Source organism: Lagenorhynchus albirostris, chromosome 17, assembly GCF_949774975.1.
Source record: "Lagenorhynchus albirostris chromosome 17, mLagAlb1.1, whole genome shotgun sequence".
Lineage (NCBI taxonomy): Eukaryota > Metazoa > Chordata > Mammalia > Artiodactyla > Delphinidae > Lagenorhynchus > Lagenorhynchus albirostris.
Genome location: NC_083111.1, coordinates 9,542,423 through 9,561,987, shown reverse-complemented (window position 1 = coordinate 9,561,987; position 19,565 = coordinate 9,542,423).

Genomic DNA, 19,565 nt, shown 5'->3' with positions numbered 1-19,565 from the left:
GGTTGGTGTGGAGCGCTGAGGAAGGGAAGGACCCAGGGACAAGACAAAGAAAATGAGGACCATGGACCAGGGAGATTAGGCGCAGTCTGCTAGGAAGACAGGGATGGTGCCCAGGAACCTCTAATCCAGGGTTAGAGAGCAAATGATGAAGGTTCCAGAGCGTGGGGTTAGATTAGCTTAAAGAAGTGAGAGAAAGACCTCGGCAATGAGGATGATTGAGAACTGCGTCAGATGTGTCGCGCCCTGCAGGGCACCAGCATTAGTTCTGGCCAGTATGGGTGGCTAAGCACTTGTTTCCTTATCTTCCTCACTCTTCCAGGTTCACCCGCTGACGTTGTGGGCTGTGGAAGGTAGGATGGCTCACTCAGACTTGGCTCCAACCGCAGAGTCACAACATTCTTAGGTGAAATGATTACATTTCCAGATGTGTGTCTAAAGCAGCCTTTCACTAAAATGATGTTTCGTTACAACCCCGGGTTCTGAGGAAATTTTGCCAAGTTCTTCTCACAAAAAGAACAATTTGGCAAATATTTTTCTGTTCGCATCAAAAAAAAGTGACCTATTACAGGAAAGTTTTTTCCTTCCAAAATCTCCTAGAGTGAAAGATTTCCATCTTTTTTTTATACTGGGGAAGGGAAGACAACTGTAACCCATTTTCCCCCATTCCCAACCTTGGTCAAAAAAACCCCTGGTGTTAAACATATAGAGATGCCGTGATAACCAATTCAACATTTTCTTTAGTCTATGCCTTTGGGGTCAGTAGCTACCAACCACGATCCCTGAGAAATAGCCTGTCAGTGCATCTATTCCAACCCTCAAGGTGTGGGGAGAGAGGGTGCAGGGAGGAGGGGCTGGGATGAAAATTGAGGGGATGGGCATTCGTGATAACCCTTGATAATACAGTGTTTCGTATTTCCTATACAAAGCTCTCATACCCAAAATCAAACTAAAAACCCACTGAAGGAAAGAAAAGCCTTCAGAGTGTGTACACAGCACAGGAAATCAATACATACTTCTCGAATCAAAATTTAAATTAATTCGCGCTTTCTTTTAAGACCTAACCAAAATCAAGTGAGAGAGAAATCCAAGCTATAATTTAATCCAAGAGGAAATCTTCGACTTTTTTAAACCAACAAAAAAGAGCATTTCAGAAAAAGGCTTGTTACTAATTATATTTTGCTGACATATGCCAATTACATTCAGCAATATTGTTCTCGCAGCCTGTTGGGTCACGTAACAGCCTGAGAGAACAATGATGCTGAATTAACAACTGGAGTGAAAGCTTTCAAGAATCTCTTACTCAATTAGATGCTGACAAATTTACCTGTGAGTCATAAAGTTTTTTATGCAATTTAAATAGTTTCATAAAGTACATTATTTCACACAGTTAACACAATAGCTCTGAGATATGGAGTCCATTTTTACATATTTAGAACGTTCCTTTCTTATATTTAAGTGACTTTGTCAAATATTTATGCATATTTTTAGCCATTTCATCACATAATGTATGTATTAAGTTGTCTCTACAAGTCATTTGAAGCTAATGTAGAAAATGTAATTCACCAATTCAATGGCCTTCCAGTGATGTCCAGTTATGAACAAATTATTTAACCTTCAGAAGGCTGGTAGTGATAGATGCTAAAGCAAAGATTAATCACAAACACCAAAATTAAGCCAACAGGTAAATGTTTTTAAGCATTCATGACTCATAGAAATATTAACAGTCTGATTGAGGTACCAGAAATAAGCATTACCATATGCATTACAATGTCATTAGGAATGCAGTTTGCTTTTGGAACACAATTGCTTTGTATTAAATTATTATTTTAGAAAAAGAGGAGAATGTTTCCACAGCCATTGTACAGACAGAAAAGTAGAGGTACAGAGCTAGGATTGCATGATAAAAGTATCACACAGAAAGTCTCACACAGACTGAAATGCGCTCTAAGAACTTCATCGGACTCTATATTGACCTCTCCCTTCCAGTGGGGAGTTCAAAGATTGTTCAAACCTTGAGAACACACAGTGACAACAATCTTAAAAAAATATAAGATCAGGATCTTAATACCTATATCTTAGGTATTTTTCTGACTGATCGATTAACTGAATAATCTCCCCGTAAGTACATATATAAGTACAAACTCCTTGAGAACAAGAGTTATATTTAGCTTGTTTAAATTACAGACAGCAAACATACAGGTTTCCACAGCTATCTGAAAGTTTCCTACGAAACCTTTCTTAAGCTGAAATGGTGAAAGCAAAGAAGCAATTACCTCAGGCCACATCTTGCTAATGGATGTACAAAATAAATAGAGTTAAAGCACAAATGCCCCCAGACCCAGATCAAAACTATGGCGGCTGGATGCTGAGATGCTGAGTGAGGTTCCCGGGGAAGGAGCTTGGCCGGGCCACACTCGCCACTCAGGGTGCCCGCTGCCTCTCTAACTGCTGGCCGCAAAATAAATGCTAAACTAGATTTTTGCTTTTTTGCCTTTTTCATAGAAGCAAATGTCTTCTTCCAATTTCTTTTATTTCTTTCAGTTAGCAAAAATAGGTACTAATGTAGTTCTTCCGTAAAAAAGAACTTTTGAAAAGCAGGGGATGCCTATACAACATCTCATTGAAGCAAGCCTTACTGATTCCATGCGAAAATAATTATGACAAATTTCTGGTACTTAGCCTATAGGCTAAGTAAAAACCATGTTGAGCAAGACATATTCTGACCTTCCTTAAAATTTTATTTTTAAATTATTTTTCTTTTAATGTTATCAAACTTAGCCAACTTTCAAATAATTCTCACACGTTATAGAATATTATTCAAACAAGAATAACTAGAGTCATATTTTATATAAAGTCTTCAGAATAGCATAGGATTCCTTTCTAAAACACTCTTGGGCTGCACCAGGGAGAACTGAATAATTTAACAGGAAGGTTGGGAAAATCCAGGGTAGTGATATTCTTCCCCTTTAAAATAAGCATGTCTATATATTCCCCAGTCTCATAAGCCCTTGTAAGTTTTCCTAGATACTATTTTAAAAAATATGTCGTGTCAAAATCAGCTGAGATTTCCTTTCTATAATCATTTCTCAAAACAAGGATTCTGGCTACTGGTTCAGAAGTCATGTGGATTGTGGGTACCCTCCGCTTAGTCTCATTTACAGGCTCTCTTTGCCCTCTGGTAGATAGGAATGGCTTATGGAGTCCTTACTTGATTGTGTATCTTGACCTTGACCACTGATGCTTTAGAAAAGCACTTCTTGCTTGTGCAAGGCAGCCATTGCTCTAGCAGTTCTTCTTCTCAGCTTGAGAAGGCTTCAGGTCATGAGATACGGCCCCTTCTCTGGACCACTATCTTTGTTTGGCTTTTTCCCTTGAAATTATCTTGTGCTGACTTCCAGACTTGCACTATCATTCATTCTTTTTTACTCTCTTCTCTCTCATTCCCTCCCTGAAGAGGGGAAGCCTTACTTGCGTGCACACACACACACACACACACACACACACACATGCATACACACAGAGGAAAATCTATATGTGTCAGACATTCAGCAAGGGAAAGACAAAGGCACTGAGTTAATTACCCATCATTTACTGCTGCTGAGAAGAGCAGATGGCAGCAGACGATATGTAAATGGCAAGGGGCAGTGAATTATTCGATTTTTTTAGATTAATCGTCGATGACAAAGGAAGTGATTACAGGCTGTGACATTTATACAAATGTATAAAGTACATCACACTAAAAAATAGAGCTTAATATTATTATGAGGATGTCAGGCATATGAACGCTATTGTCATAATACAAAGCAACAAATTTTACAAAAAACTAAGAATAGGCTCTCCTTTACCTTAAAACTTTAGGGAGGCCCAGACTCTGAAAAAAAAAGATGAAATCAAGTCTAAATATCATGAAATAGTCCCCCAAAACCTAACCAGATAAAATAAGGTACAAGATATAGGGACTGCACCACAGAGTAGAATAATGTTTATGGGAACATGAAACAAACCGTATTGTTTGCTCACAACAGATCTGGTGCAACATGAGGACAGAAAAGGTGCTAATAAAATACAGCCTAGCTGCACAGCACAGGGACATCAGCTCGGGGCTTTGTGTCCACCTGGAGGGGTGGGCTAGGGAGGGTGGGAGGGAGACGCGAGAGGGAGGGATATGGGGATGGATGTATACGTATAGCTGATTCACTTTGTTATACAGCAGAAACTAACACACCAGTGTAAAGCAATTATACTCCAATAAAGATGTTAGAAGAAATACGGGCTAGAAATAGAAATTAAAATTAAAGGTGATGTTTGGCTGTGAGGCCCATTTAGGTGGTGTGGAGGAAGAACAGATTAAAAGGGAAAAGAAAAAAGGATCGTGTTCCTATTATATCAAAATACTACCTTATCAGACACACACAATCTACCAATAATTTTCAAGGTTAAAATGAAGAAATTTCTGACCAAGATTCCCTTCTAAGTAATATACACATATGTATAAACATGAGCCCAAGAGCACAGACGACGACACACACACACACACACACACACACACACACACACACACACAGACACACACACTGCAGCCTCTTTGCAGGAGGGAAGCCCAGTAGGCTGTATTTTCTGTTGCTTCCATAATTAATTGGTACACGAACAAATCAGATGCTTTCCTTTGCAGATCAGAGAAACTGCCCCATCATCAAAATGTTTTCAATCACCCCGTTATTAAATCTAGATGGTGCTAATATTCTTGAAAAGAGAGGAAGTCGCTGAGGCACATATTTGTTCCCTGAAAGCGTTCTGGGCACTGCGGTTCTGAGGCTGCCCCTTTGGATGAGAGCTTAGCTCCAAGTATCAGCATAGAGAAAGGGGGAGAGTTTAGGGCACATTTATTTATACTCTTCAGAAATACTTTCAAAACATGCAAGGCAAAACAGCATCAAAATTACCACTAAGTACTTCACCATTATTTATTCTTTGTGGACAATAGGGCCACCGGTGCCTGTGAATGAATATGTGTGTGTGTATGAGAGAGAGAGACAGAGAGAGGGAGAGCGGATCAGAGGAAGACAGAGAAGAAGAGAGGGAGAGAGAGAGCGATCGCCCGAGTGTGATGGGGTGGGAGCCGCGGGGGGGGGGAGGGGTGTTATTAGTCAGCAGCAGCGGCACGGGATAGAGCATTTACGTCTGTCAATCCATTTCGAATGAACGTGGGTTCAGGAATAAAGTGCAGGCAGAACCAATCTGCCCTGAAGAGAAGAAAAACATAAAATATTGCACAAAGAAAGGAGAATTTCCAGGGTGGCTTTAATAGCATCCCAACTGGCAGGTGCATGAAGCAAACCATTAGCTTTGTGAGCTGGTTTTAGAAAATATTATTGTTTTTTGGGTTTTTTGTTTTCATTTAACCATACAAAGCAGTACTCGCAGATGCAAATAATGCTGACGTAGGCCTTGCTGTAAACAGGATGGGTACACGACTTCACGACTTCCGTTTTGCATTTTACCTGTACAGACGCCTTGCTGACATTATATAAATGTATGCTTAGATACAGGTGATTGTTACCTTTAGTGGAAACGGAGCCTAAAATGTAGCCACCTTATCTTTACTCAGCATTTCATATGTATTTCAATGCAGTCATCTTTTAAATAAAAAGGTTGAAATATTAGTGAGGTTTAACCACCCCCTGGAAAAGTTATGTAAATATCTGGACCCCACGACAGAAAAGGACAATTATTTGAGCCAAGGCTACTTTTCTATATGTGCTTCACAGGCACTCTGTCTTCTGCACCTTCAGGGCACCCGGCCTGTGACTTTAAGTTCATCATTGACAAGTAAAAATAAGCCAAACAAAATAATTCTCCCTATATGTGAAGAGGGAAATATTCTGGAAAAATTCACATGTAAAAAAACTTCTAGAAATATGTATAAAATCGTACAATATTAAAATAGCAGCCCTATGAAGCCAAAGTTATTGGCTGCTACTGAATCGTTATTAGAAGATCCACTCAAAGTAATCATTCTTGCTCCAGATACTTCTGTTTTAAAACAAAACAAAAATTAAGAAAACATATTTACCCACAGTGAAAACTGTATCAAAAAGAACCTTTTTTTTTAAAAAACCTCTGACAGGAATATAAATAATTTTTGAATCTTCCTTGGATTTTATTAGAAGTCTCTCCTCCCCAATTCATAGGAAAAGAAAACAAAAGACAAACAGAAATCTAACTGGTAATCAAACCCTTGTACATTAACAGTCAAGTTGCCATTGTGTTTAAATATTTGTTTCAGCAAAATATTTTGTAAATAAAAAAAAAATTGAAAATGCTTTTATACATAATCAAACCAAATTGCATTTGCTTGATAACAGATCACAGTAAGGACATATGTTATGAACATAGTATTCATAAACAACGATTTAGTATTCATAAACATACTGTGAATAAAAAAGGATTTGTCTATTAATGTAATCAGATCAAAGTATCATATATAGAAAAATCTTAGCAGGTCAAAGCCATTATAGTGAAAATAACTATAAGCCTTTTAAAGAAATACAGATTATAAATACAGACTATATTAATATACTATTACATAAAAACATACATTCATTATACATAGATTATATACTAATGGTTAACTTGGAATATTAAACTGTAGTCTGCATTTGTATTCAGGAAGATCTAGAACGAAACATTTAGATAGTGAATACAGGCATTTATTAAGATGCCAGTATTTCTAAATGACATTTAGAAAATATTTTAAAAGGGTATTTTTGGAATTTAGGTAAATGCATTTTAGGAAATATAACCTAACTTCAAATTATTTATTTAAATTGAATGTTAGTTATGCCAGCTACATCAAATGAAATAAACATTTTTCAACTAGACATAATAAGATGGGTTAAAAATTTTTAAAGCTGTCTGCTCATGGAAAGTAATGAGCCCATGCATTTCAAAGAACATTGAAAGAGATGAGATTAAAACATTAGGAGACAAAGATCTATAGTCCAAAAGTAACTTATTGTTTTAGTTTATTGTTTGCTTTACTTTAATGCATATATTGCAAGCTTCTTCGATCTGAAAATAGAATAAAAAGCTAGGCCTAACGTGAAAAAGTAAACTCCGTAATATGCATAGGTAAAGAAATATATTTCACTAGAGCTTATTCTTATGCCTTTGTACTTCACCTTTCTAAACAGTATCACTTGTCTTTGTAAAATATTTTACTAACATTTTGCATTTTGCATGCATACACATATATACGCTGTGCATTAAATATTTACAATGTATTTTATGTACATACCACATCTCCTTACACCAACACTAAATCATTTGCCAACAGCAAAGATAAAATGTCTCCAAAGAGAGAATGAATGCAGTAGCTCCTCTTTTCTTTTAAAATGTAACTGAATGAGGTAATATTAATAGTACTTCAAAGCATGGAATATCTCTAATTTGCCTACTTTCTTATTTAGAGATGGTAAAACGTATTTTGTCTTTTGAAAAGAACATCAATTCAGAGAATGATGAAATTCTGTCTTATGAGAGGAGACCTTACATTTAATCTTTGGATGATTCTTCCAGTTCAACTCAACTGACTCCATTTTTATCAGTTCTATTTTTAAGGACATTACAGCATTTACTATAGCAACCTAAACCCAAGTAGTTTTTTCTCACTTTCTTTCTCCACCTAAATCAAACCCATAGGGCCCTCTGCTGGGAGGATTTCAGATTGCATCGCGTTGCCTTCATTCGGAGCACAGGAAATGTTTGTAACGCTAACCTTTTTTATTTTATGTTAACAATTTTTATTTTAGAGGACATAGGACACCAGGTTACATGCAGCTTCCTCAACACAACAGAAAACATTTTGTGTCAAAATAGTAAAATATATCAGCACATGATACCTTTGTTCCAGAAACTCCAATCTGTGCTGCATTAGTTCGGCAGGAATGATGTTAAAGCAGCAGATTCTACTCACTACATTCTTCAGTCTGTAAAACACTTGGATGCTGTTTTCACAAAAGGGAATTGATACAGGCATCCCTTGGTTTAGCCTGTAAGAGTGATCTAGAGACGAGAGATACACTCATTCGACAAGGAATCGTTGAAATGGGTTCTAGGAGGTTTTCAAAGTATTAAAATTTTTATACAGTCATTTGCAACAGCAATATTTTCCTATATTTAAAAAAGATGTAATCCAAGGAGAAGATTAATGAGCTGCTAAAGGGTATTTTTTTTAATACACGGCTTTGTGTTTAGCACATTGTTAATATCAAATGGAGGAGGAAGACGGTTGGCATACCAGGGTGCCACCTTTCTGGGACGGCTCGGGGCTCCCACATGCTACAGACGCCCTCTGGGTCTCCTGTAGGTTTCCTCAGCTTATGCGGACTCCTATTTGGTTTCAACAGTGGCACGTGTCTTATCACTTCCCACCGTCCTTATGGCTGCTACCCCGGGCTTCAGCCTCGTCTCCCAGAGAACCATCCTCCGGATCTAACACAGCACTGCTTTCTCTAACAGGAAAATGACACATTTTACTTCATCTTTTATAAAAACCATTGTTGCTCCACACGCTAACGGAATGACTTTTACGGGTAATGTGGCTGACCTCTTGGCTGGGTCAAGAAGCATCTTAGTTGGCATTGAATAACTAATTTTTTAATGCATTGTGTTCATGAAAGTTCCCGCTCAACGCATGTGGCAGACTGACAGATTTGGAAAACCCTAAAAATTAACCAACAATTTATAAAATTCTCACTTTATATGAAACGAAAATGCATATTTCAATCATACTTGGGGGCCAAAAACAAGGTGTGTGCATGTCAGTTTGTCTTCTCTCAAGGACCCTTAGCTTATATGATATAGATTTTTAAAAGTCAAACTAATTCACCTCAAAAAAAGGCTTTTCGCTAGCCCCAGGCAAAGGGCATTAGGTCTATTTTTTAAAAGACTCAATCATCCCACATTATTTAAGAAGATATCAGAAAGTAGGCCTTAGGAATCTTCTCTACATGAAAGGAAATGCTGATCTTCTTACCCCTGAGCCAACCTAAAGCTTTTCTTTAGAACTTATCCCAGCACACCTTGTCTCCAATAAAACTAGTTGACAGTTTATAAAATGCATACCCAGATAGATAGATAGGTAGATGCCAATACATATCGATATATCTGGAGGGAATGAAAGAAGGAACTTAAGCCAGGGAAACAAAACTTAGGTAGTCATGAAAATAAGCAATGGTCCCTAAGTCAAAATTTGGGAAGGGAATCTGGGAATAAGCTCAGAAAAAAATCAAGATGGCTGCTTTGCTTTATCCTTCTGGCTTTAGCTTTCATGGGACTCTGTCCCGGAATAACTCTTGCGTTCGTTTGCTACAAGCATTTATGTATTTTTACCTCATTCTGTAAGGGGAAGGGGAGGAAGTAGAGGGGATGGCTGTGAAGGAGAATGTGACATTGGTAAATAAGGACAAAACCAACCCAAGGTGTTTGAGACAATGAAATTGCGGTGAAGGAGGTCAAAAGAGTAAAGGGCATTTCAAAAATAATTCCAAGACAAATCCATAGAATTAGAAATGGGATTTGGAAGGAAGGCCAATTTTCCTAAACTTGAATTCATTTGCATAATAATCCTGAAGAATTTCCTTCAGTAACTATATGATAAGGATTCCAGCTATACAGAGAAGGGTACTCAAAATTCCAACCAAATGAAGGAGCAAAATCTTCAACCACAATTAAACTCTGGGCATTAGTATATATCTATCAGCTGATTCTGGTCTCTTAGTCTCAAATTCCTGAGCTCAGAGCACAGAAACTGGGAAAAGTGCATTTCCCTGGTGAGCAGATTCATCCCTGCTATCTCCTGGGGGATGAGAGAGATGTGTCCGTGGCCAGCACTCAGCACTGGCAAGTCACTGCAGCCAGTAGATTTGCATCAGCATCTTGGCAGACTTGGGTGTCATTTGTGAACTCGATGGCGCATTCTGAACTCGTGGGCCTTCTAAGTTCGTCCTCTAGAAGGAACGTCTGCAGGCTCTGCACGGCATTTTTTACTGATTAGGTTTCTTGTGTTGATTTTTAGCTCGACAGTCAAATGGAGGTGCCTTTTTATCATCTGCATCTTTGCATCTGAACGTCCTCATTTCAAGAAACAACATCACCTTTGGAAGGTAAAGTAAGTAGTTACAGAATCATGTTTCTTTTGGGGACACACATTAAGTGTTTATATGCGAGAAAGCATCACATGCTAAAAGCAAGTTGCTTAACACTGCCCCAAACTTCAGACGCTGGGTAGCAGACTGCTCATCAATAATAAAAATGAGAATCACCAGTGCTTCTAAAGATATGGTTGTTAGGTATATGCACCTTGTGTCCTCATTAAAACGTTTTGAGAATAAGATCTCAACTGACCATTGTATCAGAGCATCTGATATTAATTTCTACCTGTCCTTGCACCTGGTGATAAAGGTAAGCACTTGAATTTTCCATACTAATAAGATTCTGCAAATACATATTTTGATGTATTTAACTAATGAAAAAAAATTGCATACGCATACATATTTTCAGCATCTTTCAAATCAGTTTCAGGATTGGAAGAGTTGCCTGGGTCTCTTCTCTTTCAGTGAAAACATTTAGTAAAATCACTTGAGGAAATAAACCATCAACAAGATGTATAATACTGTTAGTTTTCAAGAGGCTGAATTTCAGCAAATTAGATCAAATTCCATAAATTTGATAAAGCACGATAAAAAGAGAAAAATCCATTTCAAAAACTGTCTTAAAATCATAACCTTAGAAATTCCTTTATCCAGAAAAAAAAAAAAAAACCTAAAGATATGCTTTTTTCCACTGAGAGTAAAAAGGAATTCAATAGGGAAACCTAATTTTAAATGGCAACCAGATAAACCTCTAAAAATGAATTAAAACATGTCCTAGTGTTTTTCTAAGTTTGTCTAAAGAAATGTCCAAGGAGAACTATTTAAACTTCTTCCTTTTCTTTGTGGACTCTAAATCAAACCAAAGCAATAGAATCCCAGGAAAAATCTTCATCACTAAGATTCACCAACAGAATTCTAGAAAGAGCTGAGGGTGGTCCCCCTCCACTGATGGTATATGATGGGCTCCTGATGCCAGCTCTTTGCGGGTTGTGTTAATAGTCCTCAGAGCCTGGGTTAATGTTAATTAGAAACACTTTCAGGTTAGGCACTAAACTTTCATCCAGCATCCTCATATTTTGTAATTTTACAAATTGCAGAAAAAACAAATATATCTTTGGCTTTTACGCTATCAAGAGAATTTGGAATGTATGTAGGAGAGCAAGGGTTTAAACTGGAAGAGAATCCACAAGGGCCAGCCTTCCTGCCTCTAAGCTCGCTCTCTCTCCAAGCCATTCTGGCATTTTACCAAGCGGATCTCTGTTAAAATGCTTTATTCATCAGTTCACCTTTCTCTTGAAAACCCTCAGTGATGCAAGGTCAAGGGCAGAATCCTTGGCTTGGCGTATAAGGTTGGGTTGTCAGGTAAAATACAGGATGCTTAGGTAACTCTGAATTGCAGATAAATAACAAATACATTTCTTTTATTATAAGTATGCAGTATTTGGGACATAATTTAGACTGAAAAATTATTTGTTGTTTTTCTGAAATTCACATTTAACTGGGCATCCTAAATTTTTACTTGTTAAATCTGGCAAAGAAGCCCTGTCCCAACACTACTGTCATCTAATTTCCCCACCGCTGCAGAAGCAACCCTCTGTTCCAGACAGAATAGGGCCTCCGTGCTCCCAATACCTGCACTCTCCCGACTCCGTGCATTTGTGCAGTGTTGCTTCTGCCCATCACGCCCTCCTTTCTCCACTTGATTAAAACTCTGCTCGTCTTGAAGACCCAGTTTAAACTGCATCATTTCCATAAAATCTTTCTCAATCATTCCAGAGTCAATTCCTATAGCACATTGCCTTTCACATTAATTCCTCAATTGTCTCTGCCCTGTGGTAGCTTTTTTTCTTTTTTTTGTATTTATCTTTTTCTTTTTCTTTTTTTGTCGGCCGTGCGCAAGGCTTGTGGGGTCGTAGTTCCCCGACCAGGGATTGAACGCAGACCCTCGGCAATGAGAGCGCAGAGTCCTAACCGCTGGACAACCAAGGAATTCCGTTATCTTTCAAATTTCATTTAAAACCTGGAGTCAGTTTGAGCTTTTCTCCCACTTAAGCTCACATCCTCAAAGAGTTTATACCTGCTGTTTATCTTGTGCATTTGCTCACAGACCCCAGAACCCTGCCTCGAGCAAAGCATACTTTCAGGAAGGGAAGCAGAGGTGAAGACGTACGCTGGGAGGCGCCACTATGTACTGGAAATTTTCGTATGTTATCTTATTTCATCCTTACAACAGACTGACATTATCTTCTATTTGCAACTGAAGAACCCAAGGCTCTCAGAAGGGGCGAGCAGCTTGCCCACGAGAGCAATAACAGAGGCAGAATCTGAACCCAGGTCTGACTCCTGCGTCAGTGCCCTGACCCCACCTCCATAAGTGCCCTCGTCACTCGCTGCTGCTGCTGCTGCTGCGGCTGCTACCGCTAGGTTTTCAGGGAGGGTTTGGAAGCCTTGGGAAATGAAAAATCAAGGCAGGGCAGCTGAGGTCAAGTAGGCAACTAAGGAACCTTGTAGGAAGCACAGATTGCAGCAGGGACGGGCTCTGCCATCCTGGGAAAAGCAAGAACAGCTGGGGCAGCAGAAGAGAAAAACCCAGTGCATGGGGTGAAGAAAATTAAGTGGAACAGGGGCAGAGCTGACTCCACATTTCCTGGTAACTGAATGTGTACGAGCAAACAGCAGTCCAGAGCCAGCCCGGGCGAGGGGCTCGCCCCACACTCTCCCTGTGGGCTGAAGCAGTTGGGGTCTTGCCGCAGAACAGGGTTGCTGGGGGAAAGGCAGAAAGGGGGAGAAGCAGCAGGCAGGAGCCTGGAGTTGAATTCCCAGCAGAAGCTAGGCATTTACGTGCAGTAATTTCCTGTAGGTCAGTAGATTCTTAAACAGCATGAAAGCTCCCGAAAGGTCAGTGAACATTTTTAAAAATTTCAGTCCACATTTGTGCATCATCGCATGCTTTGCTGTGCAAAGCTCAGCAAGGGAGAAATGCAGTGATTCTAGGGTCTGGGAGCCTTACCCTGCCCTATGGAAAATACCATCTACTAGAGAAAGACACTTTCCTTCACCCACCTGGTCTTTTGGAAGGCTTATCTGATGATAAATTTCATCTCTGTCTCCTTACTGTTCGGAGTCCTCTGCAGTCAGCACGAGTGAGATAAGAACAGAGGAGTTGGATTTTCTCCCTCTTGCTTTTGTGGATTTCTGACGTGGAGGTCTCTCATTTTAACATATTTCGTGCAGTTAAATGTGAGCCATTTGGAAGAAGAACATTCCAGAGAACATTTGCCTGCCCACTGAATAGCCTCAGTAGCTAAGGTGAAATGCAAACTGTTGTTGTCAGGATAAGCAATGATTCCCCCACAATGCCAAAGACATTATCATCAACTCAGGATCAATAGACATTACAAAGCAGCGCTGCTTTCACTTTCAGCTCTAACCTTTGAGAAAATCAAGGCTTTGGAATATCGAATCGGATCAGGGCATCAGCTATTGCAGACACAGATACAATTAGGGCATCTGGCCAAACAATTATAAACCTTCTTTGTAAGGTGCCTTAGTTTCCCATCCTGTGTGGTGTCCACACAAATAAAGCATCTCACTGAACAGAGCTTTGGCCTTAACACATACCAAAGTGCGTTTACAGTTCACGATTATGGGACATTCCATTTTACATATGGGAAAACTAAAGTCACAGGGTTTATAAACCCTAGATGTTGATTAACCTATCAGTTCTCTAGCCAAGAGGAGTGGCCAAAACTGAACTGAGTGCATGAGGTGTTATCAGAGTCAAAAGGTGTAAAGTCTCAACTAGCTAAACAACCCTCTGCAATTGATGAAAGCTTGGGGAGTGAGAGGCCTCTCTTCAGCCGTAACCCTGCAAAATCCTTACGAAGGAGACACTCGATTTCTGAGGCACCTATACTTTTGCGTACTTTCCTGCTAAGGTGGTTTTTCTGCCCACTTGTCACTATTTCTGATGGCCCAAAGGTTCAGACTTGGGGGATAGACAAGGGATGTTTTGGAAGCAGGACAAAAGTGAATAGCAGTTTTAGGAAGCCAGCTCCTTGGACAAAGCTCCAGTTTGCTATCTGTTTTGGAAGCAAGACAAATCCTTCAGACATTTCAAGGGCACACAGATACACTGAAATACAGAATCTTGCTAATAAATGGCAGCAGCCAGCCAACCACGCTGGCTGGCAAGGGGCCACCAGAGGCGAAGTGAATCTCTCTGAGCTAAACTGTAGGTCAGGTCTTCCCTCGCTCTCTCTCTTTCACTGTCAGTACACACACACACACACACACACACACACACACACACACACACACGCAGGCACACACAGACATACACATATGCACTCTTTGCGTGTGTACACCACTGAACAGGTCTGTGACAGAATCTGAGATCCAGAGAAATTCATTCTTTTGCCTCTTCTAAGTAAAGATATGCTCATGGATTATGAATATCATAAATAATTTTGACTGCAGGCCTAGGGGGCAAGAGGGCCCCGAGGAGACCATACTTACTTAACATGCGATCTTCAAGCACATGGAGAGGGGAGAAGTAGGGGTTCTTGGAGAAGATGAAAGGCAGCCGTGCTGTTTATCCTCAAAAAGGGCAGGTGAGTAGATGATCTGGTGTCTGGTCTCGAGGACACAAAGGGCATTTCTTGGAAGGTGGTGGTGATTAATGGCGCCCCATATTAGCAGAGGGCCCAACAGGAAGAAATGGGCCTATAGACAGAGTTCAGTTAAACATAAAGAAAAGTGTCTGCAACTTCAGGTTGATCAAACACGGAAATGGCTGGCAGGGAGTTCTTCATTCCTGAGTTCTTCAGAAGAAAGTAATCATTTATCTTCCTGGTGTCTAAAATCACACCTGTCTGAGAGGACCTCCCAAATGACCACTTATTACTTATTCCAGGTTAATGGTTAGGAAATGAGAATGTGGAAACTGAGTGCTATAGGAAATTATATTACAATGCCTCCAGTATTGACAATATATTTGGTACTCATTTAACACCAAAACAAACCCCATGAGAGTTACCATTGAGCTTCATGCTGTCACTTGCCCTGTCAGCTACAATGGACACAGCTCTTCACTTCCTCCTTCTTGAAATCTATCCTTCACTTGGCCACTGGAAAGGCACTTTCCCTCCACCTTACTGGTTACTCCTTATCAGCCCAGCCTCCAAATGTGGTCATAGGCCCAGTCCTTAGACGGACCTCTTCTCTTCTCTGGCTATACTCCCCTCATAAGTGGTCTCTTCCAGTCCTGTGGTTTTAAGTACCACTTACACTTCCAAGACTCCCAAATTTATATCTCCAGCCTGGACTTCTCCTAACTCCAAACTCATATACCCACCTGAATACCCTACACCTCCCACTGTATCCCTAATAGAGAGAGAGCTAATAAGATCAAGCTCCCAATATCCCTCCTCCTTTGTCACTAAATTTGCTCATCTCACCATCTTTGCCTTCTCTCTAAATGGCAAATCCATTCTTCCAGTTGCTCAGGCCCAAGATCCTGGAGTCCTTCTTATTTCCCCTCTCTCTCTCCACCCCACATTCAATCCACAGCAAATTCTGTCAGTCATACTCTCAAAATATGCGTAATTTAACCTTGCTACCACCCTGCTTCCAGCCACCATCATCTCCTGCCTTGATCCTTGCAACACTGTCCTAATTCATCTCTCTGCTTCCACCCTTGCCATCCAAAGATAGTACAGGATCATTCTTTTAAAATGTGTTAATTCATATCACTCTTCTGCACACATTTTTCATTGGCTCCAAATTCATTCAGACTAAAGCCCAAGTCGTTATGCTCTGTATTTACCTTGGTCCCCAAGGACGTTCGTGATTGGGTCGCTCTGACCTCATCTCCTATTATTCTTTACCTCACTCACTCATCTCCAGCCATGCCAGCCTCCTTATTAATCTCTGACCATGTCAAGCATGCTCTCACCTCAGGGCCTCTTGCGCTTGCCTGGAAATTTCTTTTCTCAGATATACAAATTGCTCACTTCCTCTCTCCTCGCTCAGAGGACATTTTAGTAGTGAGATCTTCCCTAACTAACCATTGTATAAAATAGTAACCTCCACCCCAGACCCCTGCCCAGTCGTTCTCTCTGTGTGGGTGACCGCATAATTTACCAGCCAAAGAGACATTTACAGGACTGAAAGGAGCCACTATCGTGACTACTACATGTGACACATACACCAGGACTTTTCCAGGCGAACCCACGTGGATGGTCCCTAGTACCTATCACCACCCAACATAGCATTTACTCGTGTGCTTGCCCATTGTTTGACTCTCTTCAGTGGACCATAATCTCCAAGAAGTCAGAAACCTTTTGTTTACAATTACATCCCCGATGCCTAGAAGGTAACTGGCCAAAGTAGGTGGTGAATCGCTTACTGATTCAATGGAGAGCGGGATGAATCAATACGCCCTATACTGAGTCGAATCGATCAGAAACTGTGCTATATCAATAATAATTTAAAATATTAGCTCAAATGTTGGAACGCTTACTAAGTAACTGCCAGGCACATTTGTGATGGCTACTGTGTACACATCCTCATTCACCCTCACACCCATCCTTTAGCCCCACGTTACAGACTGAAGGGTGACACTCAGCTTGAGGATCCGCCTGAAGGCACTGACCAGCCTCTGCCTACAATCTGTCTCAACTCCACCCTTCCCTCCGTCCTCAGGGGCCCTCCCTAACGCCCACACTCCACCTCCCAGGCCTTTCCACTGAGTCTCCCAGCTGGCGCTCAAAGCCCCCGGGGATGGCGTGAGCCTGCCTGCCTCTGCCGCTCACCTGATGCTTTCCCACCTCCGCCTCCACCCACTCTGCCCGAGACACTTCCAAGTGGGCAGCAGCCCCTCACTGATCCTCAGGCTGTGTGAGCTTTTCAGCCTTCTTCTTACGCTAAGGCCCCTCCCTTTCCCCCTCCCCCTCCTTCCTGCATCTGTCAAAGTCTGCCGTATCCCATCCTATCTGTCCCATAACATTTCCCAAATCCCCCCAGTAAAAGTCAAGATCTCTCTCTCCCAGATTGGAAAACGCGCAGCTGAACCCATTCATTGTTTATTACAATATGCCTTATTAAAGCTCTTTATATGTGGTTATTAGAGATTCACAGAAGACAGGGCCATGCCTTAAGTCCTCACTGTATCTTAGCAGGGCCTAGCAGAGTGCTTGGCTCCTAGGAGGAGCTAAAAACAGTATTGATTTTGCTAGATGTGCTGTGCGTGGATTGTTTAAGAAGCAGTTGGAGATGCAGAGCTGAAGCTCTGGATAGAAATTGTAAACATTCACATGTAGATGAAAAATACACGTGTAAGTGAAAATGAGAACTTTAAGAAAACAAGTGACAAGTGAGAAAGCTTTAAGAAATGCCATATTTAAGGTAGAAGTATAAAAAGTGTGAGTAATTTTTAAGAATGACTTGGTATTCATAATTCTATGTAATATGTAAATATATACAATATGACAGAGAACGGAACGAACGAAGGGTACTGATAGAAATCCCTTCCCTTTTCACGGCATACCTGGGGCTGATTTCTTAGCCTTGATCATTTGGTTTCCCCGTGAAGTTAGATTTCAGAGCAGACCCCATGAGGCCATCAGAATTCGTATGTAAGAAATATGGGTGCTATCATGTGTAGCTCTAGACCAGCAATTTAAGGGGGAAAACTATACATTGGCTCAGTGAAATCATTCCTTTGAGCTACTGTACAAATGTGTTTGATCCACAGACCTACTTGGGGGAGGGGGAAAGGAGGCTGGGTCTAAAACAAATTAAAAATGAAAATTTAAATAAAATGTTAAAATGCAGCCGCACACAAAATAAATCAATTTGCTTTGGTATATTAGCGGGCATTGGCCCAACATGTAGCATTATACATAGCTTTACGATAAGTCGTAAAAATCTTGCAAGTCAATGCATTTTATTTGCAACTTATTTGCAGATCAAATGTGAGAATAATTTCCAAATTTTTGGAAACAGACCACACAAATCTCCATTACGTCGGGACACAGGCAAAGTTTCCAAGGACAAAAAAAAAAAACACTGTTAGCCTGACTTGCACCAATACTTGAGCTATCAATTACTTCACAGGCAGTTATATCATTGAGTTAGTCTGTCCTCCCGCAAGGTTACCGTTACAGTATTGTCCCAGTGATGAAGTCAAGGTTTAAACTGGGAAATGTGTGTGTTTGACCAGGTTGATGTGTTCAGGTATTAGCCTTGAACTAAGGCCTTCTCAGCATTATCATCACAGGAGCAGCTGGTGCTTTCCTGGTGTCCCTGCGAAGACCCCATCGCCTGCCTTTTGTTCTATGCATCACTTTCATTAGGGAGCGTACGGCGGCATTTCCCAGGTGTGTTGCCTGTACAAAGGGCATTCATTCTACTGGTGCCCAGGTATTAAAGATAAAGGACCCAAATTATAGTCGGAGCTGTGTGCGTGGATAAATGAATCAGGGAGAGGATAATGTTCCTGTGCTTCCTGGGTAATCCTACCCTGAATTCCTGAGATGCTTGTAGAGACATTTTAGCCAAGAGGGAAACAGGTCGTTGGGTTTCTTTGCCTTGAGAGACAATGAGATGCCCCATGAATGTTCTGCCTCCTTCTGTCTATAGGAGAGCCTTTAAAATGCTAAGTTCCCAAGCCAATGTTACAGTGATGCTATTTAGAAGTATATCTAGATGGTAGATGTTGTGGGAAAGGACAGTCTACCCTTTCCCACCCTGGAACATTCACAATAGTCTTCCTGCCTCCAGAGTCTTGAGAGGGAGTAAGAGGAAGTTAATAGCCAAAGCCAGCCCGTGGTGAAAGCTTACTGAGGTCCATGAACTGTTGCGAGCTTTGTCCTTATTAACTTATTTAACCCTAATTCAGCTACGATTATCCCCATTTTACAGACGAGGAAACTAAGATACATCGCAATTATATAAATGACCCAGGATTACATAGTGAATGGCAGAACTGAGATTTAAAATGCAGGTCGTCTAACTCTAGAACCTACCTCCTGAGCACCTATACTCTGAAGATATTACATCTCCCTACTTAATAAAATTTCAATTAAAATGCAGTATGTTCATCTGCACAATAAAAGCTATCACTTCCTCCTTTATTAAACCATTTTACCCTTCCTCCTCCTTAGTAGGTTATTTGAATTCTCACCTGGATCAGTACTGAGGCATCCTGATGCTTTTGAAATCTATTTTACCTTTGAAAAGGGCAGAGAAGGACACAAATCTTGTCAGCAGTTTTCCAGACTATAGAACAATGAGGGAAAGAGGGAAAGAAGAAGAGAGGGATTTTTAAAGGTGTTAATATCTATTGAGTGACTCTACAAATTGAAGTAAGATATTCAAGGCTGTATTAATTTCCTAGGACCACCATAA